Below are 25,415 nucleotides of genomic sequence, written 5' to 3'. Positions count from 1 at the left end.
GTGTCTAACTCTGCAACCCCATGAACTAAAGCATGCCAGGCTTGGTGTCCCTGTCCTTCGCTATCTCCCAGAGTTTCTGCAAACTCACATCCATTGAGTCAGTGATGCCATCCAACCATCTCCTCCTCTGTCATCCCCTTCTCCTCCTGCCTTCAATCTTTCCCAGCATCAGGGTCTTTTCCAATGAGTCGGCTCTTCACGTCAGGTGGCTAAAGTATTGGAGCTTCAGCTTCAGCATCAGTCCTTCCAATGAATATTCAGGGTTGATTTCCTTTAGGATTGACTGGTTTGATCTCCTTGCTGTCCAAAGGACTCTCAAGAGTCTTATCCAGAACCACAATTTGAAAGCATCAATTATTTGGCACTCAGTCTTCTTTATGGTCCAACTCTCATATCTGTACATGACTACTGGAAAAACCATAAATTTGACTATATGGACATTTGTCGGGAAAGTGATGTCCCTGCTTTTTAATACACTATCTAGGTTTGTCATAGTTTTCTTTCCAAAGGGCAAGCATCTTTTAATTTCATGACTTTGAATCTAGGGAGGAAGAAATTCTTTGGTCCTCGTTAGTTCAAGAGGATAATACTGAGTCAATTATTCAGCTCATTTGAACCTCAATAGGACACAATAGATTCCCCTTCTCTTTATTTTCCCAAACAGCAAGAGGTGTTGGGATCCAGGCAGAATTACATATCTGGGGATTGGTAGAGCTCAGGATAAAATACCTCCCATTCTTCTCTTTCTTGTGGCCTGGAGGTTAACAATCTACTATCCTAGGGTCTAAGAAATTACCTCTTTTGCCTGAATTAAATGAAATTTAATGAAACAGAAATCCAGGTCAGTGCAGTTTACTATCAAACCTTCAGCTCCTGCATTGCTGGCAGCTCCCCTTGTAATAATTAAACAGAAAGTCGTAGGCAGGCAACAGTGCAATCCATTGCTAATCTTGCCCCTCATCAGCCTATCTTTCTAAATGTTCCTTAATTAAGGTTTCTAAATGCTCTGCATTCCCTCTGCACCGGGGATACCAAAATGAAGCCAGCCGCTTCAAGGATGCCCGGCAGCCAGAGGTGGAAGGTCTACCAGGGGTGTTTCTAATCCAGAATGTTAAAAATCAAAGGTAAAATCCAGTAAATGAGGAGTGAGCAGGGAGAAGAGGACAGAGAGGTTGGGAGGGGATTCTTTTTTTTTTTTTCTAGAGGATTTTGCTTTAAGGATTCTGAAGGCGCATCACTGGCTTTATCACGGCTTCTCCAACACACCAGGGAGTGAATGAAACAGCTGTCACATTTAAACACACACAGCGGTAATCCTCCACTGAGCACAATGCCAGGACCGAACAGAAAATCTATCAACACTTACAAAGCATTCTATTTATTTAGCAACTCGTCCCCCTTTACCAAAAGTTCCATCTGCGGGGTTGAAAGTGGGGCCACATGCCGCTGGTGGCTTTTTGTGGTTTCCCACTGGGGGAGGGAGTGTAGAAAGCGGTCAGATGTACTCGGTGGGTGTTTGAAGCTGTTAAAAATCACAGAAGTGGCTTTTGGGGATGGCCGAGGGTCTGCGGCAGAACGAACTCACAGGCCCTTCACATCAAGAGGCTGAAAGAATGTGAGAAAAATGCCGTGAGTGGTCCTACTTCAATCTCCCTCTCTCTCCCAAAGTCTTCACTTAGAAGATCAGGATCCCATCTTCTTCTCCAACCATGGATCTAGTCTCGTCTCAGGAGATACCTGCTGATCACCACGAACCTGAGAGGGAAGCAGGGCTGTTCTAGGGGCTTGTAAAGCCAGCTGTCTCAGCAGGTGCTACTTAGGAAGAATACTCTGGAGAGAACCCCCAAAGTACCACCATATCAACAGTGTCAAAAAATACTTACTAATTGCAGGACATTGAACCGTGAGAACTGTTCATCATAGATCTGGGAGGAATTTAAAAGCCTGATGTGCAGTTCCCTACAAGGAAACCAAGGCTCAGAGAAGTCACGGTTTCCAGAAGCCAACCCAACTCCCCAGAAGAGGGTGAACAAAGACGGGACCAGGGTGAGACCCCTGAGAACTGGCTCAGTGTGTGTGCCAGTTAGAATGAAATTTGGGCAGGGGATGGTTGTCCACAGGGGATCTCTAATAGGGAAATGAGTGGGGAGGGAGGATGTAGAGAAAAAGCAATTGGATAACACAGATAAAGAAATTTACGACCATCAGCCTTGAGAAGGCTCTCTGTTGGGTCCGGGTTTAGGCTGGTGGAGAGTTTCAAAGAACAAGGGGAGAAGGCAGGAGAAGAGACAGTCACTAAAGAGGGCAAACAGAGCTAGCATATTAAAATCTGCATGAGGATTTAACGGAAACATCAGTTCATTAATGGCCTTATGAAAGCATGTTCAACCTAATTCTGCTCTTTTCAAAGAAATTCAATTCAGATAATTTTTTTTCCACTTTGTTTGTGTGAGGATTTTTTGCCAGTAACTCCAGGTGGCATCAAGGTGAATACTCACTGCTCTTCTTCAGGCAGTTTTCATGTGTAATCCGGGAAAGCTCACAATAAATTGTGTAGCGAGTTGGGAGAAAAAGACTCAGATCTGGGCTTGGGCAGATGGAGATCTGAGACTTGGCTCTGGTACACTCTACCAGGTGACTTCAGGCAAGGCAACTTCAGTTCTTTCACCTTATACATCTTAAGATTGTTAAGGAATGTTTTCTATTTTTTTTAATTGGAATATAATTTCTTTTCAACATTGTGTTAGTTTCTGATGCACAGCAAAGTGAATCAGCTATATGAATACACATATCCCCTCCTTCTTCAGCCTACCTCCCATCCACCCATCCCACCCCTTCTAGGTCATCACAGAGCACCAAGCAGAGCCCCCTGAGCTGAAGGACAGGTTCCCACTATCTATTTTACACATGGTGGTTATATATGTCAATCCCAATCTCCCAATTCCTCCCACCCTCCCCTTCCCCCACTGCGTCCACATGTGTGTTCTCTACCTCTCTGTTGCTATGGATTTAAAGACGACACAAAAAATGTACAAAGTTCTATCAGCAAAGCTCAATAAACATTAGCATCCTTTTCCCACAAATACTGTCCCATAACATAAGAAGGGCAGGGTGTATAGGGGAATAACGGTGAGTGAATTCTGGCTGAACGCAGGGATCGTGAAGTTGAGAGAGATGGAGCGGAAACAGGCTGGGAATAATATGTGCAGGATCCCGGAGGCCAGGTTAAGGGTTGCAGCCTGGCTGTGAAGGTCACAGAGAGGCCACAGGTCAGGGGCGATGGCAGAGTTGGACTTTAAGAGAACAAGGGAAACCCCAGTAAAGAAAACATTGTCATAGAGCACATCAGAGTTTCTTAATAACTCCCAACTGCTCAACCTTCCCCTTCGTACTGATCACATTATTTACTGCCTTAGAAATCAAGGTTCACAAGGGCAGAGATCTTTGTTTTGTTCCCTGCTACAGTCCAAGCTCATCGAATATTGCTTGGCATAAGGCAGGAGCAGAATAAACAGTCCTTGGCATGAAAAGAAAGGAAAGGAGTACAAAGCAGCTCAATGATTCTGTGCCCGAGGAGCTAGAAGAACAGTGTTTACTGAGCATTAAAGAGGAAAGGCAGGTGAATAAGCCCGGACAGCAAGCTGCCCAGCTGTTTTCTGTTTCCTCCAAATAGAAGTGGGCTTAACTGCAGCCATGAAAGATTGGGGGTTCAAGATTTTCCAGACCAGGTTTGGTGAAGTATTTGTGTGTGTAACTGGGTAGAGCAGAGGGAAGGGACGGTGGCCAGAGATGCTATTGTTAGATGCTGGATGTCTGAGACTGGGGGGCTTTCAGCATCTCAGGAAGCAACAGAATAAAGTGGTCCAGCCCATCCTTGCAGTGCTGACCTCCACTGCCAAACAGCTCAGCAAGGGAGATGACGCCCATCATCAACCCTCAGCAACCCCCACCGGATATCCCCATCTTGTCCTGGGGCCTCGTTGGTAGGGTGATGGGCCAGACTCATTGTCTCTGCTCTCAGGCTTCTCAGCACCACCCCCATTAGCAGCTTGGGAAATGTGCAACACACTGTAATCCTTAACTCTGCTGTTTTGAAATGTCCCTGCAACGGCTATAATAATCATCTTACAAACAACCGAGAACAAGCTCTAATTGCTTCTAATGTTGTATTACGGCTGGAATATGGGAGAGCCGAGACACGCTGGCTGTCACAGCCTTGCTCTGATTATATGGTACCTCTGGGAGCGTTTGCACAGAGGAGAAGGCAGCAAGCCTATTGTTCTTCCTTCTATTCGGTGAGCCTGGCTCAGAGGAGCCCTCCCCACACCCAGGCAGCAAAAAGAAGAGGATCCTCAGCCAGAGAGGAACCCAAAGCTTCTGGTCATCTGTGACCAAGAAGGAATAAGCTGAGCTACAGACAAAGATTGTTGTTGTTCAGTCGCCCAGTCGTGTCTGACTGTGACCCCACGGACTGCAGCATGCCAGGCTTTCTTGTCCCTCACCATCTCCCGGAGCTTGCCCAAGTTCATGTTCATTGAGTCTGATACCATCCAGCCGTCTCATCCTCTACTCTTTCTGCCCTCAGTCTTTTCCAGCATCAGGGACTTTTCCGATGAGTTGTCTGTTTGCATCAGATGACCAAAATACTGGAGCTTCACTTCAGCATCAGTCCTTCCATATTCAAACAAAGGTACAGTAATCTATTCTCACTTCTCTTAACTACTGCCAGTGATGGTGCTCATAAGCCAGCTCCAGTTAACACTGAAAAAGTCCTTAAACTGCCAGTGACCTCCTGGCCATGACTGTGAGATGCTCTGAATCCCGGAGGGAATAAATAAAGGCTTACGTGGATCCCTGAGCCAACACTCACCTAGAGCCTGAAACATATCAGGGTTTCACACAAATGACTGTATCTGCCCCTTTGACAAATCTATCAGTAGGTTCTCAAATCAAACCCTTCTATAGGTGAGGAAACTGGTTCTCAAAAGAGCAAAGTGGGCCTGTCCAAGGATCACAGGAAACATTGCACTCGAGAGAATCAGGACTCAGGTAGCCATCCTCGGGTCGTTACTGTTTTATCGCATTATTTCCCGTCCCATTCGGGTTTGGGGAGATTGGCTCCTATTTGGTTCAGATGGTCCTCACCAGTACTGTTGTGAGGCTGACATTCAGCTCGATTCCTCAGGTCCCTCAGTCTCCCCAGTCCTAGTCCTTGCAGCTCCAAGAGCCCCAGATCTCACCTCCACAGCCCAGCTGGGGGACTGCCTGCCCTTACCTCTCCATTTCTTCTCAGGATTATGCAAAGTATCACAGTTGCTAGAAACTATGTGCTATCATACATCTATATATGTAGCTCGCACCTTTCCAAGAGCTTTCCCAATTACTATTCCATTTTATCTTCACAATAGCACTTTGTGGGTCAAAAAGGTGGTTGCCATCATTCCCCATTTTATGATCAAGGAGAGGAAGCCTGGAGAAGAAAATCTCCCACTGGAGCCACACGGCACATTGGTAGATGTTGGAGTCAGGACCTGCTTGACTGACTGCTAGGGCCATGTTCCCATAAAGAGGACACAACCTGCTCAGATCCAGCCCAACCCAGCATCAGTTGGGAAGGCTATATGAGCAAAAAGGATGGGATGCACCCCCAGGAGGAGGGGCAGAGGCAAGAGTGGGAGAATCTGATAGAGCAGAGCCCGGGATGCTGGTTAGCTTCTTTGCATCTCCATGTACTCCTATCTAGCCTATGAAAAAAGAGAATCAAAATCCTAAAACCTCTGACCATAAGAACTCTACCACCAGAATCCTGCCCCCACCTGACAGCATTTGAGATAAGTGTCAGGGGTGAACCTTGTGGGCGGCTGGCAGCTTATTTCTTGCAGTTTCCCATCCAGAGCACCTCCACAGGGACCACCTCCCCACCAGGATTCAGGTCCCCTGGGACAGCACGTGTGCCCAAAGCTTGGCCACATGGCCAAGCTTGCTCTCTCCTTGCTCCCTGGGGCCAAGTTCCTTAGCCTTGGCAGAGGGTCACTGAGGCTTCCGGCTCCTTCCCTCTGTCTAGATGCTGTCTGTCTCATAAAGGCAGAGCAGTCATTATTTGTTCTGCTATTCACACATTATCCACTCTTCTGGCATTAACCCCTTCAGACCCTGTGCAAAATAAGATGGCAGGGCAGGATTTGGATGTGTGTGTGTGTGTGTGTGTGTGTGTGTGTGTGGAGAAGGCAATGGCACCCCACTCCAGTACTCTTGCCTGGAAAATCCCGTGGATGGAGGAGCCTGGTAGGGGGTTAGCTAAGAGTCAGACACGACTAAGGGACTTCACTTTCACTCGTTGGAGAAGGAAATGGCAACCCACTGTGGTGTTCCTGCCTGGAGAATCCCAAAGACGGGGGAGCCTGGTGGGCTGCCGTCCATGGGGTCGCACAGAGTCGGCCACGACTGAAGTGACTTAGCAGCAGCGGCAGTGTGTTTGTGTTAGCTACCCAGTTGTGTCTGACTCTGAGAACCCAGGCTACTCTGTCCAGGCAAGACCACCACAGTGGGTAGCCATTCCCTTCTCCAGAGGATCTTCCCAAACCCAGGGATCTAGCTCGGTTTTCCTGCCTTGCAGGCAGATTCTTTATTGTCTTTCCCACCAGGGAAGCCCAAGGGGAAGAAGGAAGATTCCTTAAACCAACATTCATGGAATGAATCACCTTACAAGTCCCACAGTTTAGTCTGGTCCACTGAAGGGTGACATTCGCTTGCCTTCAGTATTCTGACAGGTTGGGGGTGACCATTAAGTGAATGAAGGATACCCAGCTCTAGATATGTAATTCATTCATTTATTCCACAAATATTTATTGTCTGCCTACTATTTGTCAAAGGTTGGTGCAGGGGTTGGCTACCTAGTAAGACAGACTACTGCAATGTCCTTTTATAATTTATTATCTACTGATTTGAGGCTGAAGAGTCCTGTGAAAGCCCAGAGAAAGGTGGAGATGAGATGAAGAAAGCAAAGACAGTAATGGGAAGAACAACTATCTACAACTGACACGCAAAATCTCAGCCTCGCTAAAAAGATACATAAATAAAAATGAGAACAAACAATAAACCAAAAAGAAGAAACAAAACCAAATCATCCATATTGGTTGACACTTCCCACAATGCACCCCGAAAAGTCAATTTGTGCAGACATGCAGAAAAGGGCCTCTTTTCATTTGCCACGGTGGGTTGCAGCGAACTCCTTGTTTCATTCATGTAATTAAGCTAACGTGTCAAAACAATTACCTCTTCTAGACAGCTGGCAACACGCTTCTTTTCTTTCTTAAGTTTCCTTTGAGCAAGGTGATCGAGAAAATTCGTTTGTGGAATATGGCGACCTTGTTTCAATTCGGCTTTCTATTAAAAAGCCACCATACCACACCACATCTGGGGACCTCGGTGTCTGTGGATCCATCCCACAGTGGTGCAGGAGATAGGGAGTGGTGTTACGGACTGCATGATACCAGGTACATGAGTGACAGGAACGCGATTTGGCAAACAATTCGGGGCAGTGTGGGGAATAATTCTTTTATAAATGAATACATGCTGTTGATGGCTGGGACAGAAAGCCAACTTGCAAGAGTACCGAGTTTAAAAAAAAAAAAGCTGCCAAGTCAGGTTGAGACGTTTTGACACGAGAGCTGTGAATGCTGCAACAATCTATTACCATAGGAAGCATCCTGCGCTCGCGGTGTTTGTTGTAAATCACTCCAGCTCCTTTCCTTTCTCCTGAAGTTAATATATTTCCTTTCAGCAATATTATTTGCTGTGCATTACCAGCAATGTTCAGCTGTTAACATTTGTGTCTATAGTTAGCATTTTTATTCAGCTAATATTTTCATTCCGTAGCACTCACCAAGCGTCAGTTTTATTTGCATCATATCTGCCAAGAATATTTTCTTCTGTTAGCGTTTGTTTCTCCCTTTAAGATTTTTATGTGCTAGGTATTTTTATCCTGTAAGGACTGTCAGCTTCAACTAGCATTACAAGAAATTCTGATTATTGACTGCAAAGAGCTCTGAGTTAGTGAGTGCTTCTCAGATGAACCTGAGCTTCCATCTTTGACATCTCTAAAATGGGAATAATAAAAGCATTGTGAAGCTAGGTGAGTCAGAGGCAATGGTTTAATGAAACATGAGTCCAGGTTATCCCAACAGAGGAAAGGGAGAACTGAGAATTCCAAAGAAGTCGATGTCACTCAGGTCATTACAGTAGTCATGTACGGATGTGAGAGTTGGACCATAAAGAAGGCTGAGCGCCAGAAAATTGATGCTTTTGAGCTGTGGTGCTGGAGAAGACTCCTGAGAGTCCCTTGGACAGCCGGAAGATGAAATCAGTCCATCCTAAAGGAAAACAACCCTGAATATTCATTGGAAGGTCTGATGCTGAAGCTGAAGCTCCAATACTTTGGCCACCTGATGCGAAGAGCCAACTCATTGGAAAAGACCCTGGTGCTGGAAAAGATTGAAGGCAGGAAGAGAAGGGGGTGACAGAAGATGAGATGGTTGAATGGCTTAATCGATTCAATAGACATGAATTTGAGCAGACTCTGGAAGATGGCGAAGGACAGGGAAGCCGGGCATGCTGCAGTCCGTGGGGTCACAAAGAGTCAGACACGACTGAGAGACTGAGTAACAACAGCGTGTTACAAGGAGAAAGGAAATGAGCAGAGGGGATTTTAACAAATGTAGGAATTGCTGCCTTGGCAAAGGCATTAGAGAAGTTCTCAGCTTTCTGATGGGCTCCACTTCAGAAGTTTAGATTCAATAATTCTTGGGGAGGGGGGGTGTTGTGTGTCTGAAAATCTGCATCTCTAACAAGATTTCAAGTGATGCTGCTGCTACTAGTCTAGGGACCACCTTTGAGATGCAGCCTTCTAGAAGGATATTCCTCCTCCATTTTTTGTTTTGCTTTTGGATTTCATAAATATTTCCTACATGGAATGCAATTGCTTTACAATGTTGCGTTAGTTTCTGTGGTACAGCATGAATCAGCTGCACGTATACAAACATCCCCTCCTTCCTGAACATCCCTCACACCCACCCCCATCCTACCCCTCTAGATCATCACGGAGCATTGAGCTGAGCTCCCTGTACTACACAGAGCTTCCCGCTAGCGATCTATTTTACACATGATCGTGTATATGTGTCAATCCTGCTCCCCCAATTTGTCACACCCTCCCCTCCTCACACTGTGTCCGTATGTCTGTTCTCTATTTCTGCATCTCTATTCCTGCCCTGCAGGTTCATCTATACCATTTTTCTGGATTTGATATATATGCGTTAATATACGATATTTGTTTTTGTCCTTTATTCTACTTCCCTGTTATTTTCACTGCTCTTTCCCTCGGTGTTTTATTGTTGTTTTTGTTTGTTTTTGTCTTTTCAATGCCCCCACTCTCTGAAGGTAGAACCTCCAAACAATTGACTTAGGGGTCCATGATTGGGGCTGAGTAAAGAGAATGTTAGTCCTGAGTGCCACAGGCAGTAAAGGACCAAGTGTAGCCAAATGTTTGCAGCCCTATATAGGTAAAAGAAAAAATTTCCAATCTCTTTTAAATTTTCTGCAAGTCCTGTGACATGTTTAAAAAAAAATACTTGTTCCAAATAACTGCCTGCTCTGTATCCCTAATGCTTAATACATTATATAAAAAAAAGTTATTGCAAGACTTCCCTGGCGGTCCAGTGGTTAAAACTCTGCACTCCCACTGCAGGAGTGAGAGTTGGATCCCTGGTTGGAACTAAGATCCTGCAGGCATGCCAAAAAGTCATTGCATCTCTGCACCCATCCTGATGCTTATTTTTTTCACACTTCTGCTTTCCCTCAAGCCCTTCCTAGAGATCTCTCATCTCTCATCACTGAAAATGCCCCTGCTCCAGCTGGTTATCTTATTGTGAGAGCTATGTCTCAGATTAGATAAGAGATGGTTTCTGAGGGTCTCTCCAGTTTGAGATCATTGATTTCACACCAGTACAAAAGCTCAGAGTATCACAGAGGTGACGGCTGGGTGCTGTGCTTTCAGCTGGAACCCAGGGACTGAGTTAGATGTCCATCCATAAGTGTTTATGTAGCTGCTGCCGTATTCATGTTGGGTTGTCTCAAAAGCAGGACTTCTGAGCTCCCTTCAAAATGCTTTACAATATTGAAAGTGAAAGTTGTTCAGTCGTGTCCTACTCTTCATGACCTCACAGACTATACAGGTCCATGGAATTCTCCAGGCCAGAATACTGGAGTGGGTAACCATTCCCTTCCCCAGGGGATCTTCCCAACCCAAGGACTGAACCCAGGTCTCCCGCACTACAAGCAGATTCTTTACCAGCTGAGCCACAAGGGAAGCCCAAGAATACTGGAGTGGGTAGCCTATCCCTTCTCCAGCAGATATTCCTGACCCAGGAATCAAACTGGGGTCTCCTGCATTGCAGATGGATTCTTTACCAACTAAGCTATCAAGGAAGCCTCCTTACAACATTGAATCTTTTACATTCAGTCCCACTGTGGCTTGCATTTCTCACACTGCTTGGTTGGTGATGGGTGCTGGGACAACCGGAGTGAAAGTGACCCCAGAACCAGGCTGGGGTCCAGCCAAGACCCCTCCATGGGAAACAACATGCTGCCAGATGGGAGGAGAGGAAAGTGCTGCTGTCCTCCATCCCTGAGGCTTGAGAGAGACCTCACATGGAATCCAGGGACTAAAATTAGAGGAGAAGCAGAATTGGTGGCCTTTCCAAAGGGCACACTCTGGCGTCATGGCAAAGACAATTACATAGCTGACCCGAGGCTTGGGATCACAGTAGAAAGCTATCAGCCTCCAATTAGAAGCTGGCAGATTCTGCCTGGATTTTGGCTTGTCCAGGGAACCTCCCCCAACCAGTGTCCACCACCTCTAACTCTGCCTCCTGCCACAGCCCATTAACCTACACCCTTAATGATTCTGTAGCGTTTGAGCATGTGTGCATGCTCAATCGTTCAGTCATGTCCAGTTCTCTGTGATCCCATAGAGTGTAGACCACCAGACTTTGTCCATGGAATTTTCCAGGCAAGAATACTGGAGTGTGTTGCCATTTCCTCCTCCAGGGGATCTTCCTGACTTAGAGATTGAACCCACACCTCCTCTGTCTCCTGCATTGTCAGGTAGATTCTTTGAACTCTAATGAAATGGTCTCCAGCACCCACAAAGCTGAAACTCAGAGTAGAGTTATCCTTTTCCTCCCCAAAAGAAACTGCAATGACCTCCTGGGAGAAGCAGCATGAGTCATCTTCATAGCAGCCCATGCACATCCTCCTGTGATGCTTGCTTAGGGCTACTAAAATCAGTATGATCCTTTCCCCACAGCATCCCTTGGGGTTTTTCTTTGTGTTCTGTTTTGCATTCCTCAGTTTGTTGACATCACTCAGCTGTCAAAATCATTTCCTCGAGATTGTTGGGGAATCTGCTTGTGAAGGCTCCAGGTTTGTGGATTCTTCTCAACAAAGAAGGGACCAGGAAAATGGTGCTTGCCAAACCAGAACTTAGGAGGGGGAGAGGCTGGCATAATGGCTCTGAGGACAGCAGGACTAGTTGAAAAATGACTTCCTTCTACTTGGATGGAGACAGATCATCAGGTTTTATAGTTTACTGAAGCCGAATGGGAAGCAAAAACGTGTGCCTGCAGTGAGAGATCTCTCTCATCCCCTATTCCTTATATAGGCCATCCTTTAGGTCTTGATATTTCAGAGGACATGTTCTTTTCCTCAGCTAGGTTTAAGGCATTTATTCTGATGTATCAGTAAAGCATGCTTGTGCACACACCCATTGTTAACATAATTCTCAGTCCAGATGCTGGCCCTACCACTTGCCAGTTACGTGATTTTGAGAAAGTTATACAGTCTCACAAACCTCACTTTTTTCTTGTCTGTAAGAGGAAGAAAATAATATCTAACACCAGATGGTTGTTGAGGAGTAACAAAGCCACAACGGTAAAATTACTATATGTTTGCCAGAAACTTAAAAACATTTGAATTCTCCTTATCCATCCCCCTGCCTCTTCATTCACACAAAGGAATTCATCCCCAATATATGGATACCTACCAACCCTCTGTCTTCCTGCCCTATGAAATCTGTGCCTATATATGTTAATGCCTTAGGCAAAGAGGGATTTCACTTTTTCATATAATAATCTGTGATGAGAGTTTTGCTGGTATTAATTCAGTAGCTCCATAGATCAGGGCTGTTGGCTCTGATTCCCCGAGTCTTTACAGGGCAAGAGTGGTGCTGCATCTTCAAATACAACTTTGGCATTTAAACAAGAGAAGAGCAGAGGGGGCTCTGGGTCTGTCCTTTATCATGAGAACTAAAATCTTTTTGAGGGTTCCCCAGAGACTTGGACTTTTATTTCTCGACTGGGACTATGTTAAATTGCAACCTCTAGCTGCAAGGGAGTCAGGGAAAATTATATTAAATTTTGTGCCTCTGCATTGGAGAAGAAGAAGGAAGGATAGAAATGCAGTGTCATCAACAAAAAGGGCCTGCCACTGTATCCAAAAGAAATAAAGGTCATATATATATATATATATGTATATATATATATTTTTTTTTTTTTCTGAAATCTCCATGTAATACAGCTAACTACAGAGTCTCAGTTTTCAGGAGGCTGGGGAGCTTTCTAGAATCTAGCGGAAGTGAGTAACTATAGCCAGTAATAGAGGCTAATGATATTGCACAGAAAGTGTCATCTGCTTTGTAGTTCCCTCCCAGGGTTGGGTCATTTCAATAACAACAATAGTCATTATTTATTGCATTTTGGCTATATGTAGGCCACTGTGCTTCGTGCCTTAAGTATGTTGTTTTACTTAATTCCTCGTAGTTAGGAAGTAGGCACAGGTACTTCTCTGAAGGAATATGAAACAGCCATTTTTTCTATGTTAATTAATACTTATTGGAGTATGGGTAGCTCAGTGATAAAGAATTTGCCTGGCAAGTACGAGACATGGATTTAATTGCTGGGTTGGGAAAATCCCCTGGAGAAGGAAATGGCAACACACTCAGTATTCTGGCCTGGAAAAGTCCCAGGGACAGAGGCGCCTGGTGGGCTACAGTCCACAGGGGTCACAAAGTGCCAGACATGACTTAGAAACTAACCAACAACAACATAGTTGCCTTACGATGGTGCGTTAGTTTCTACTCTAGGCAAAGGGAATCTGTCACACGTACACATATAGACCTTCCCTTTTGGACTTTCTCCCCATTCAGGTGGCCACAGTACATTAAGGGCTCCTGTGCTATACAACAAATAAAAATAGAACATAGCCTTGCAGAATGAGAGACAGAGAACTCTGAGACCTTATTAGAGAGACAGGCAGAGATATTAGTCAAGGGTACAGTTTTAGTTGTGTCAGATGAAGGAATTCTGGAGTCTAATGTGCAACTCAGTGACTAGTACTAACAACACAGCATTTCATACTTGCAATTTTCTAAGAGGCATGGAGTTCTTAAGGAAGAAAAAGAGAGAAAGCAAGCAAGAAACGAAGGGAACAAGAAAGAAAGAAGGAAATCACTTGTGGGGTGATGAATATGTTAATTAACTGCATTGCAGTAATCATTTCACAGTAAGTTCATAAAACATGAGGTTGTTCAGTTTTAATGTATGTAATTTGTATGTGTCATTTATATCTAAATAAGGATGAAAAAACTAAAATTAAATAAAAATTAAAAATAAGCACTGTTTTGCATGCAAATAAAAGGAAAAAGAAGATTGGCAGAGCATATTGAAGTAAACAAGCCTTCTAAATAATTAAGTGCTGAGGGCAGGGAGATAAAGAGTACTGAACTTGAAGTTAGACTGACCTAGGTTATAATTTCAATTCTGCCATGTACTTCTATGGGCAGAACACATATTACTTATTCTCTCTGAACTTCTATATCTGCATCAATAGAATGGTAACGATAATAAGACCTATGCCATATGGTTTCTAGAAATACAAATCAGATAATAACAGGAAATAGCATATTTTACATGCTGCTGTCTGAGCACCACATACACACAGGTGCACACACATGTTCTGTAGGAGGAACTCTTATTCCCATTTTACAAGTGAGAAAACTGGCACAAAAAGTCATGACAAAGGAGTCCAGATTCACATCTCATGCTGTGTAACCACTGCAGTGCTCTGATGCTATAACACTGAATCTTTGTTTTATATATATATTTATTTACTTATTTGGCTGTGTCAAGTCTTACTTGTGGTATGCAGGATCTTTCATTGTGGCACAGGTTTTGTTGCCCTGTGGCATGTGGGATCCTAGCTCCTCATCCAGGGATCAAACTCTCATCCCCTGCATTGGAAGGTGGATTCTTAACCACTGGACAAGCAGGGAAGTCCTGTAACTCTGATTTACAAAGGTTGCATATGAAAATTGGCCCACACATCACTTGACTAGTGGTCTTATATCCCTTTTTCTTAATATCATAGCTTTTTATATTCTTCAAGTGATCTTTGGGTAAATGCCTTTAAATCAGTGGTCCTCAATCAGAGATGATTTACCGCCTGCCCTAGTTGAAAAGGACCTATTCGGAAATACCTGGAGATATTTTGGGGTTTCCCTGGTGTCTCAGTGGTAAGGAATCTGCCTGCAATGCAGGAGACCTAGGTTCAATTCCTAGGTCAGGAAGATCCCCTGGAGAAACAAATGGCAACCCACTCCAGTATTCTTGCCTGGACAATCCCATGGACAGGGGAGCCTGGTGGGGTGCAGTCCACGGAATTGCAAAGACTTGGACATGACAGTATACTTGCACATGTACAAGATGTTTCTGGCTGTCACCTCTGGGAGGGAGGGGGATGTGCTAGCTGTATCTGGTGAGTAGAGACCAGAAATGTTGTTAACTTTCCTAAAATGCACAGGACAGCCCTCACGACAAAGCTTATCAAATCCCAAATGTCAATAGCAGCAAAGCTAAGACACTGCTGTAAACCAAGAACTGTCTCTTGATGGTGATCAGGATGACGACCTTAGGAAGCAACTAATACAGGAAGAACACGTGGAATGATCAGGAAGAAGCAGAGTCCAGACATGCTAGACAGACAGTGTTCTACTATTCAGGGCTGAAAGTGTGACTAGTGAGAGGAATTTGAAATTGATATCAAAACCCTCTGTGACGCTTATACTTTATGTACAGGTTTATGCCTAAATTAAATTTGTAGTAAAATATTTATTATCCTCTGACCCCAGTGTTGACTTGAACCATCTCACAAATTCCTTTTGAGTGTGTTCATAAAGTTCTATGTAGTTTTAAAGGTAATTCTCTGAAATGAGTTAACCTGACCTGACTCTTAGAGTCAAGATTTTGGTGCCCAAACAGGATAAGCCACGTCCACAGCACTGTTGATAGAACCACGTCAGCAAAGTGTTTTCAGTCTGAACTCCCCACACGCTACATAGAACTTTGAGTGATCCTCACAAGGCAGGTAGTGATCCTGGAGGGTAAGCTAGAAACTATTTTGGAAGGGCAACATTTGGGTCCTCTTTTCCTGACTTAGCCTTAACTTCTGGTCTGACTCAATCTTAATTATAACACCCACAACAATAACTGTCAACATTGATGGAATGCTTTTACATACGGACACTGTGATAAAATCTTTACACAGACTACTCATTTAATCTTCACAACAAAACTGTGAGGTAAATACCATTACCATGTGTGTTTTACGTATGAGCAAACTGAAGGGGGAGGTTAGAAAACTTTCCCAAGATCATATTCGGAATAAAAGTTGGAGCCTTGATAAGAATGCAAGCAACCATATTCCAGAGTCCTTGTTCTTAGACACTGCTTCCTCTGGGCTTCTGTAGTAACCACTGCTTTGGGCCAAAAATTGTTGAGAATGGCCTAGAAAATTGTGAAGATTATTATCGTTTTCTACATCAATGACCTATGTCAGCACTGGGATCTATCAGTAGACTTTGTCTGGCAGGAACAGGATCACATGGTTAAAACATGAAGACTCTAAACTCCATATGACTCCATAACCAATCCACGAGTCTCTTTCACTCTAGTTGAACTTTTAACACCTTAATCCATCTCACCTTTGGTGGGAATGAGTTCTACACATTCCCTTCCTCCTACACATTGAATTTTCCTTTGTGTGACTAACTGGTCTCCTCATTGCTTCTAAGGGAGCCCCTCGTTCTTCTACAGAAAAGCCTTGTCCACATTTCTCATAAGCCTATTTCTGCACCCACCATGTATGACAAGTGTCTTCCCATTGCAAATCTTTCCACCTCCTTGATGGCTGAAGTGGGTCCATTTCTGATCATATTCAGTTCCATTTCAGAAACTGCCTGAAGACACAGAGGAAATATGGGGCACTCCATCACTGAGCATCCCAGACATCCACTGCCTCGATCTAATCAACTCTGCCCCTCTTTTTTGCTAACACCTGGTACAGGGAAGCATAGAGTTGGAAGCACCTGGAGGAAACGCATATGCACCCCTTTCTATTTCCATAATGATTAAATCGAAGAGGGAGGTGGGAGATTGTCTATGAGAAGGCACTTTACTATGAGTCCTGTCTACCTGATATAATGTAATAGTCACAACTCCAGAAAATGGGTCGTGTTAATTTCACTTGATAGGTAAGGAAGTAGAGGTTCTGGAAGATGAGGTAACTGACCCCAGGATTCCAGCAGGGATGGCCCAGGATTTGAGTGGGCTCATGCTCCTTCTGCTGCGACACCTTAGCTCAGTCATGACCATGGAGGACTGTGATGCTTACTTTATGTGTCAGGCTGACTGGGCCAAGGGATGCCTACCTGTTTGTGAATGAGTGAAGTCACTCAGTCATGTCCGACTCTGCAATCCCATGGACTATAGACCACCAGGCTCCTCCGTCCATGGGATTTCCCAGACAAGAATACTGGAGTGGGTAGCCATTCCCTTCCCCAGGGGATCTTCCTGACCTAGGGATCAGACCCAGGTTTCCCTCATTGCAGACAGACTCTTTACAGTCTGAGCCACCAGCGGTGCTTGGTCAAACATTATTCCAGATGTTCAATGAGTGTGTCTCTGGACGAGATTAGCTCCAGCACTGGTGGACTGAGGAAAGCATTCAGTCCTCCTTGGTGAGGGTGAGTTTCACACAACCCAGTAAGAGACTGAATAGGATAAACAGGTAGAGAAATGTTGAATTCACTCTGCCTGACTGTTGAGCTTGGGCCTTGATCTTCTCCCCTCTTTAGCATTCCTAGTTCTAAGACCTTTTTTGGATTTGAACTGAAATCTACACCATCAGCTCTGCCAACTCTCAGAACATCCAACTATACTACTGGCTTTCCTGGTCTTTAGTCTGCAGCTGACAGATCAAGGGATTTCTCACCCTTCATAATCTTATGAGCCAACACACATGTGTGCTAAGTCTATTCAGTCATATCTGACTCTTTGTGACCCTATGGACAGTAGGCCCCAGGCTCCTTTCCCCATAGGGTTTTCTAGGCAAGAATACAGGATTGCCGTTACCTCCTCCAGGAGATCTTCCCAACCCAGGGATCGAACCTGCAACTCTTATGTCTCCTGCATAGCAGGTGCATTCTTTACTAGTAGCACCACCTGCCACCTTATAGTACATCTCTTTCTAGACAGATAGAGACACAGACACAACTATAGATCTCCTATTGGTTCTGGTTCTCTAGAGAACTGTAAGGTGAAGAACACAAAATCACAAAGAAGAGGGGTATATTTATATTTATGTATTAATCAACACGAAGAGTGATGGAATACTACTACTTCTCCCTTGCACAGTCAAGGTCTTGGGCTTGTCCTCCAAGCCTCACCCCCTCCACCCATTCATCAGTGGATCTTACATATTTGACCTCCTACAGAGCAACAGAGTATTGCTAAATCCCTGATTTATGTGAGATAGAGTTATTGGCTGAGTTTTTTCATGTGTCCCATGATCGCAGCTGGGAGATAAGCTAGAGAAAGACTCAGACTTGGGGAAATACATGATATCTATGTTCTGCTCTGGATTCTGGAAACGAGGATGTTTCCTTGTTTTACAAACTCAAATCACCCCCTCCCCTTATCTTATACTTTTCATCTTAGTTATATTAGGCTTCCCAGCTGGCACAAGTTGTAAAGAACTCACCTGCCAATGCAGGAGACATAAAGGATATGAGTTTGATCTCTGGGTCAGGAAGATCCCCTGGAGGAGGAAAGATACCCTACTCCAGAATTCTAGACTGAAATATATATATAGCTGATTCACTTTGCCGTATTAGTAGAAACAAACACAACCTTGTAAAGCAACTACACTCCAATAAAAATTAACTTTACAAAAAGATTGAGATGTCTTAGGCCAATTACTTGCCCACCACCCTGATCAGAATTGAATCAGAAGCTCAGTCTGGGTAGGCAGCCAAAGCATATGAACAAGATGATTTACAGGGAGCTGGCAGAGAGCAAACCCAGGGAAACAGGGTGTGGGCTGTCCCGCAAAGGAATAGAGACATCCAGGGCCTGAGAAACTTATTCCTCTGCTTTCTTTTCTTCTCCCAGAAATAACAAACTAGAGCCTGCATCACAACGCTTCTCTCTGTGTCACCGTTATCCTCAGGGGCATCCAGCTTTGCTGTTTTATTTGGACATTTTTCACTTTCTTCTACAAATTTCATTTTAAAGCCCTTTGGTCAGGTCAGCAACTCTCCTCCCACGTTCCCTGTGAGATGAACACCGTCTCTTGCCAGGAACTCTTTGTTCTGGAAAGCCACAGTCCAGGAAAACAAATTCTGCTTTGACACGGTCGACACAGCCAGCTGTTCCCAACTCATATGTTACTTTCCCTGCCAAGCTCACAGCCTTGGATTGGAAAAGGAGTTGAAAAAGCAACGCTTGTTATTCTGTTTTCTTTTTAAATCTTACATCTAGAATTTCAAAATCATTAAAGATATGCATCAATTTTGCTCCGATTACATCTTTTGGTCTCACTTTAGCCAGCAGAAAAGTAAAGATCAATGTGCTTGATGAGTTTTGGAAAACTTTGTTTTTGTTGTTGAGTTGTGAAGTCATGTCTAACTCTTTGCAACCCCAGGGACTGCAGCACGCCAGACTCCTCTGTCCTCCACCATCTCCTGAGTTTGCTCAGATTCATGTCCCTTGAACTGGTGATGCTATTTAACCAACTCATCTACTGCTGGCCCCTTCTCCTTTTGCCTTAAATCCTTCCCAGCATCAAGGTATTTTCTAGTGACTCAGCTTTTCACATCAAGGGGTCACACTTTTGGAGCTTCAGCTTCAGCATCAGTCCTTCCAATGAGTATTCAAGGTTGCTTTCCTTTAGGATTAACTGATTTGATCTCCTTGCACCCCAAGGGACTCTCAAGCATCTTCTCCAAGACCACAATTTGAAAGCATCAGTCCTTCGGTGCTCAGCCTTCTTTATGGTCCAACTCTCATATCTCTTTCTGTATCTCCTTGCATATCTATCCCAAGCACCAAGAGGAGCTGCCGTATCAGCCTTCCTTCCAGTCATCTATCTCTTTCTTGAAGAAGAAAGTAATTGTTATAATTCTTCTCTTCCTTTTAGAAGACAGTGAACGGCATCTTCTTGTATACAATTTAAATTGTCCTGTGAAGGATAGGACATTCCTTCCCAAAGACTCAATGTTGCCATACTTGGAAGAATCTTCATACTTATTGCGTTGTTCCTGAGATAGTTTTTCCTGCCCAGGTTTGAGATAGCAAATGGGATGAGATTTGGATGAGCAGATAAGGGTGGGAGAAGGGAATCTAGGTTAAGAAACTGTATGTATAGCTATTAAGAGGCAACGCAGCCCGACATTCTTGGGAGATAATAAAAATCCAGTCTTCCTGGAAAACTTTGTATTGAATAGTAGTAGGAAATGGACAACAGTTGGGTACGAGGGATGGATTATAAAGTTACCCAGAGAAGATTTTTCAAGCTTCCATGATAAGCTGACACGTCTGAACTTTGCAAATAATTGAAGAATGAATGTTCGGTAGCTTATTGACAGGACATTTGCTTGATATAAGTACTGTTTCTGAAATATTTTCTCCGGCATTCTATAGAGTTTAGACGACAAGACTAGGGAATAAATGGAGAGGAATAAAAAGAGTTAGGAAGCCCTTTCTGTGAGACTCTGCATCTAGATTGGAACCTGGATACATAGTGGGTATCAAGTGAAAGAGGTAATTTAATGAGAACATGGATTATTGTTCATTTCCTTATCATGTCTAATATGAAGGCAGACAAAAAGCGTAGGAACTGTTGCTTCTGTTTGACTCAGAAGCTTTTCCTCTATTTCATCAGTGGGAGATTGAGGACATGCTGAGAATGCCCATTATAAACTCTACAACGATATTATATTGTCCATTCTTGAGGTTCTGTGTCCAGCTCAGTGCCATAGCCAAACAAGCGCTTTTCAAATGCCACTGGGCAATGATGATAAAAATATTATTCTTGGACTTAGAATTTGATCTCTGTTCCGCTGACCCCCACTGATGCGATGACCCAGGAAGTCTCCAGGTGCTTTTTGCCTCTCCAGAAACGAGGCATCCTGCACACACTTTCACATACAATGGATCTTTGCTTTACGCCATCCTCTCTGATGGGAAGGAACTTGGTGTTTTCCTTGCGGTGTGTAATTCCCAAGAGACGATTCCAAGAATGACTTCTCATTCTGGTTTATTAGTGTCTAGGCATTAGAGCTGAACAAATGTAGCAAAAGCTTCCAGGGTTTAGTAGGATTTACAGGCAATTACTGGAGAGGCAGAGGCAGCACAGGCTATTAGAGGGCCTCTTACGGAGGATACCGTGTCGCTGAAGAAGTTCCTGGTGATGATTCTTCTCAGGCATGCGTGCTCACGGCACAGTGAAGGGGTTGCAAAGGGCAGTGATTCCCACAATCACCCTCTGACCCCAGACTTTTCCCTACCCCAGCACTGAAAATTGGATGCTTGTTGTGCAATGTTTTGACATGTCAACTTATACCTGGAGTTTCCTAGAAATTCTAATGTGGACCATTGTCCGAAGTCTCTATTGAATTTATTACAATATTACTTCTGTTTTATGCTTTGTGTGGGTTTTTTGGTTTTGTTTTTTTTTTTGACCATGGGACATATGAAATCTTAACTCCTTGACCAGGAATAGAATCCACACCCCCTGCATTGGAAGGTGAAGTCTTACCCACTGGACCACGAGGGAAGTCCCTAGAAATTCTAAAATAAAGATGTTTGGAAATCAACTCCTTTCCTACAAGTCAAATTAAAGCTTTATCTTGCTTTGATTTTGTTGTTGTTGTTTTTAAACACAAACAGACTCTTCTGCCAGGGAGGTGTAATAGTAATTGTTAGACGCAAAGTTCTTGTTATCAGGCATACCTAAGGTCTGGGATTCTCTGTCCGGTTTCTACAGGCAGGCCTCAGAGATATTGCCAGTTTGGTTCCGACCACCACAATAAAGTAATTTTTTTGGTTTCCCATTGCATATGAAAGTTATATTCACACTACACTGTGGTCTATTAAATGTACAACAGCATCCTTATGTCTAAAAATGTACATACCTTACATACATACCATACATGTACATACCATTCATACATATGTATGTCTACAATGTACATACCTTACTTAAAATATACTTGTTGCCAAAGAATACTAACCATCATCTGAGTCTTCAGAAAGCTTGAATCTTTTATCTGATGGAAGGTCCTACTTGGAAGTTGATGGATGGCTACTGACTGACTTGGGTAGTGGTGGCTGAAGATTGGGGTTACTGCGGCAATTTCTTAAAATAAGATAACAATGAAGTTTGCTACCTTGATTGACTCTTACTTTCACCTGAACACTTAGAGGCCATTGTAGGCTCTTTAATTGACAATTTCAATATTGTGTCTCAGGAGAGAGGGAGGCCAGTGGAGATCAGAGAGACAGACAACTGCCAGTCAGGGGAGCAGTCAGAACACACACATTAAGTTTGCAGTCTTACATTGCTGTAGTTCTTGATGCTCCAAAATAGTTACAATAGTAACCTCAAAGATCACTGATCACAGATAATCACAACAAATATAATGATAATGAAAACAGTTGAAACATTGTGGTGGTTATTCAGTCACTCAGTCGTGTCCAACTCTTCTGACCCCATGGACTGTAGCCTGCCAGGCTCCTCTGTCCATGGGATTCTCCAGGCAAGAATACTGGAGTGGGTTGCCATTTCCTTCTTGAGGGGATCTTCCTGACCCTGGAATCGAACCAGGGTCTCCTACATTGTAGGCAGATTCTTTACCAACTGAGCTATGAGGGAAGCCCTATGGGAATTATCAAAATATGACACAGAAACAGGCAAGTGCTGTTGGAAAAAAGACTCCAATAGACTCGCTCAGCTCAGGGTTGCTAGAAAACTTCATTTGTAAAAACTGAAATGCAGTGTCCGAGATGCACAATAATGTAAAGAAAGCACCATAAAATGAAAGATGTGTCTGTAATTAGAGAGCACTAGGTAAATAAAAGTGTTGCTTAACCTCAATTTCCCCATATATAGCATAGGAATGGTAACTGAGTCTAAAATTTTTGAGACTTAAACAAGGTGGTAAATACATAAATCACCTAGCACCTTTGAACATAATGTTTGGTCAATTCACTCACATAAGCAATACTGCATATTTGCAGGACTCCTAATTGTAGGGTTAGCCCTTATAAAACTTCTATGTATAGGAAAACCCAGAACGTGAGTTCTCTGAGCCAAAAAGATATGAAAATAGAAAAAAAAAAAAAAAAACAACAACAGAGGAAATGCTGAGTGTTCAAATCCACCCATCTATCTAGTTATTCCTTCCAAGGGATGCAGCATGTGAGGGAGAAAAGAAAGACTGTAAGTACTCCATTCTCTGCAAGAAAAGGAGCATCAGGACTTAGGAATGAGGTCCATCTCAAATGATAGTGCACAGAAATTGTTAGGTGATTTTCATGTCAATCATGCATAGTTTTCTATGTTGCCATGTGTTCTATAAACTTTGTTTCTAGTGGAAACATTTCAATATGAGGATGATTTATGTGGCCATTCCCCTAATATTGACCATTTAATTTTTCCAGAGTTTTGCTACAATAAATAACTCATCGGTAAATATACATATAAATCTTCGTCTGAATTTCTGATCATTTCCTCAGGATAAATCTCTCTATATAAGTGAGATTACTAGATCAGAAAAATGATCTTAGGATTCTCATTACATCGTGTTAAATATGGCAAAAAAGAAACTACAAGTTACATTCCCAATAGCAATAAATGAAGTTGCTAGTCTCAGGGGCTCCTGGTTGGAACTAAATATTATTTTTTTTAAAGCACCATTACTTGATTTGAAATAAGCAAGTATCTTATTGTCATTTAAATCTGTATTTGATTCAGTAATTTTTTTTTCTTTTGTTTAATAGCCATGAACAATTTATTTGTTCTGAATATCTGTTTATGCCATTTGCCCAAGACTTTTGAGTGCTGGAGCTTTAGTGTGTTTCTTAACATTTTGCAAGAGTTTTGAATGTATCAAGTAACATTTTGGCAAGTCAAAAAATCAGAATAAGCAGTAGTATCAGGTTTGCTACAATTGCAAATTTTAGATGATGGAAATTTTACTAGCAGAAATATATTCACTTCTCAAGTAATGTCTAAGTGTAGTAAAATGGTTCAGCTGGATAAGTATCCACATGAGAATGTACAAAAGATTAAGATTTCTAGGATTTGGAAGCTATAGTTTGTTTTTAGAATGCCAGATTAAGAAAATGGGGGCTTCATTCAATGATTAGTGGGAAAACCTTAGGGCTTCTCATGTGACCTGAGCCAGAGATTTATAACTCTGGGTCCCTCCCTGGACCAATTAAATTAGGACCTCTAGATTTACATTGAGAACAAATCCTTTGAGAGAGGTAATAGTTCTTAAAACCAAATTTACCTAATGGCACTGGTAGGAAGGAAAGAAAGAGAAGGCAAAGGAAAGGCAGGAGGAAGCAGGGAAGGGGTGAGGAGGGAAGAAATGAAACAGAACCGGAATGCAATAGAACAGAACAGAGCAGAATAGAAATGAGCTAAAAACAAGAGATGCTCTTTAACTGCTGTTAGGTGACGGCAGCAGTAGGAAGGGGATAGAGACTGAACTAGGGCGACAGCGATGAGAGTATGCGGAGGGAAAAGACAAATGAGCTTACCGACAAAATAGAAATATAGCCACAGATGTAGAAAACGAACTCATGGTCACCAGGGGATAAGGTGCGGAGGGATAAACTAGCAGACTGGGATTCACATATACACACTACTGTATATAAATAGGTAACTAATAAGGACCTGAGCTTCCCTGTGACTCAGCAATAAAGAATTCACCCACCAATGCGAGGGATTCAGGTTCGATCCCTCGGTGGGGAAGATTCCTGGAGAAGAAAATGACAATCCACTCCAGTATTCTTGTTTTGGAAATCTCATGGACAGAGGAGCCTTGCAGGCTACAGTCCATGGGGTCATGACTGAGACTAAATAATAACAACAATAAGGACCTATTGTAATTAGCATAAGGAGCTCTACTCAATACTGTCATGGCTTACATGGGAAAAAAATCTTAAAAAAATAGTTGACATATGTATGTACATGTGTAACTGATTCACTTTGTCATACACCTGAAACCAAAACACTGTTATAGATCAACTATACTCCAGTGGAAATATTTTTAAAAAGGAGCAATGCCTACAAATACTAATTTAGCCATGAGCTGAGAAAGATGAAGGGAGAAGTAAAGTTTGAGGTTTTGAGAAAAGGGAAGGTAAAAATCAGCAATTACAAGGACTTCTATGGGTAGTTAACATGAAATTCATATAATGGCATTCAAGCAATAGTAAAAACTGAGATAAAAATGGAGGCAAAGCAGAAGAAAAAGTCTAGGATAACAGATAGATGTAGTACCGAACACAAGGTCTAGTGCATAGAAAGTGCTTCATACATTGCTGTTCAAAGAGTAAATACATGGAAAAATATGGTAAAAAGATGGTAACGATAACCCTATATGCAAAACAGAAAAAGAGACACGGATATACAGAACAGACTTTTGGACTCTGTGGGAGAAGGCAAGGGTGGGATGTTCTGAGAGAACAGCATTGAAACAAGAATAGTATCAAGGGTGAAACAGACCACCAGCCCAGGTTGGATGCGTGAGACAAGTGCTCAGGGCTGGTGCGCTGGGAAGACCCAGAGGGATGGGATGGAGAGGGAGGCGGGAGCGGGGATCGGGCTGGGGAACACATGTAAATCCATGGCTGATTCATGTCAATGTATGGCAAAAACCACTACAATATTGTAAAGTAATTAGCCTCCAACTAATAAAAATAAATGAAAAAATAAAAAAATAAAACAAAAAACAA

At 43.1% G+C, this 25,415-nt stretch overlaps 1 long non-coding RNA gene across 1 annotated transcript in view; it reads right to left on the bottom strand.

Annotated features, from left to right (window-relative positions):
* Positions 1–1,362: 1,362 nt before the first annotated feature.
* LOC110128445 (uncharacterized) overlaps positions 1,363–25,415 on the bottom strand; it is a 65,571-nt gene continuing 41,518 nt past the window's right edge. The window contains exon 5 of the long non-coding RNA XR_011484216.1: positions 1,363–1,605. This is a non-coding gene — a long non-coding RNA (uncharacterized lncRNA). The remainder of the gene's footprint in view (positions 1,606–25,415) is intronic.

This window comes from Odocoileus virginianus, chromosome 28 (genome assembly GCF_023699985.2).
Source record: "Odocoileus virginianus isolate 20LAN1187 ecotype Illinois chromosome 28, Ovbor_1.2, whole genome shotgun sequence".
In the NCBI taxonomy this organism is placed as follows: Eukaryota; Metazoa; Chordata; class Mammalia; order Artiodactyla; family Cervidae; genus Odocoileus; species Odocoileus virginianus.
The sequence above is the reverse complement of the archived record's forward strand: the minus strand, read 5'-3'. Positions and strand labels throughout refer to the sequence as shown.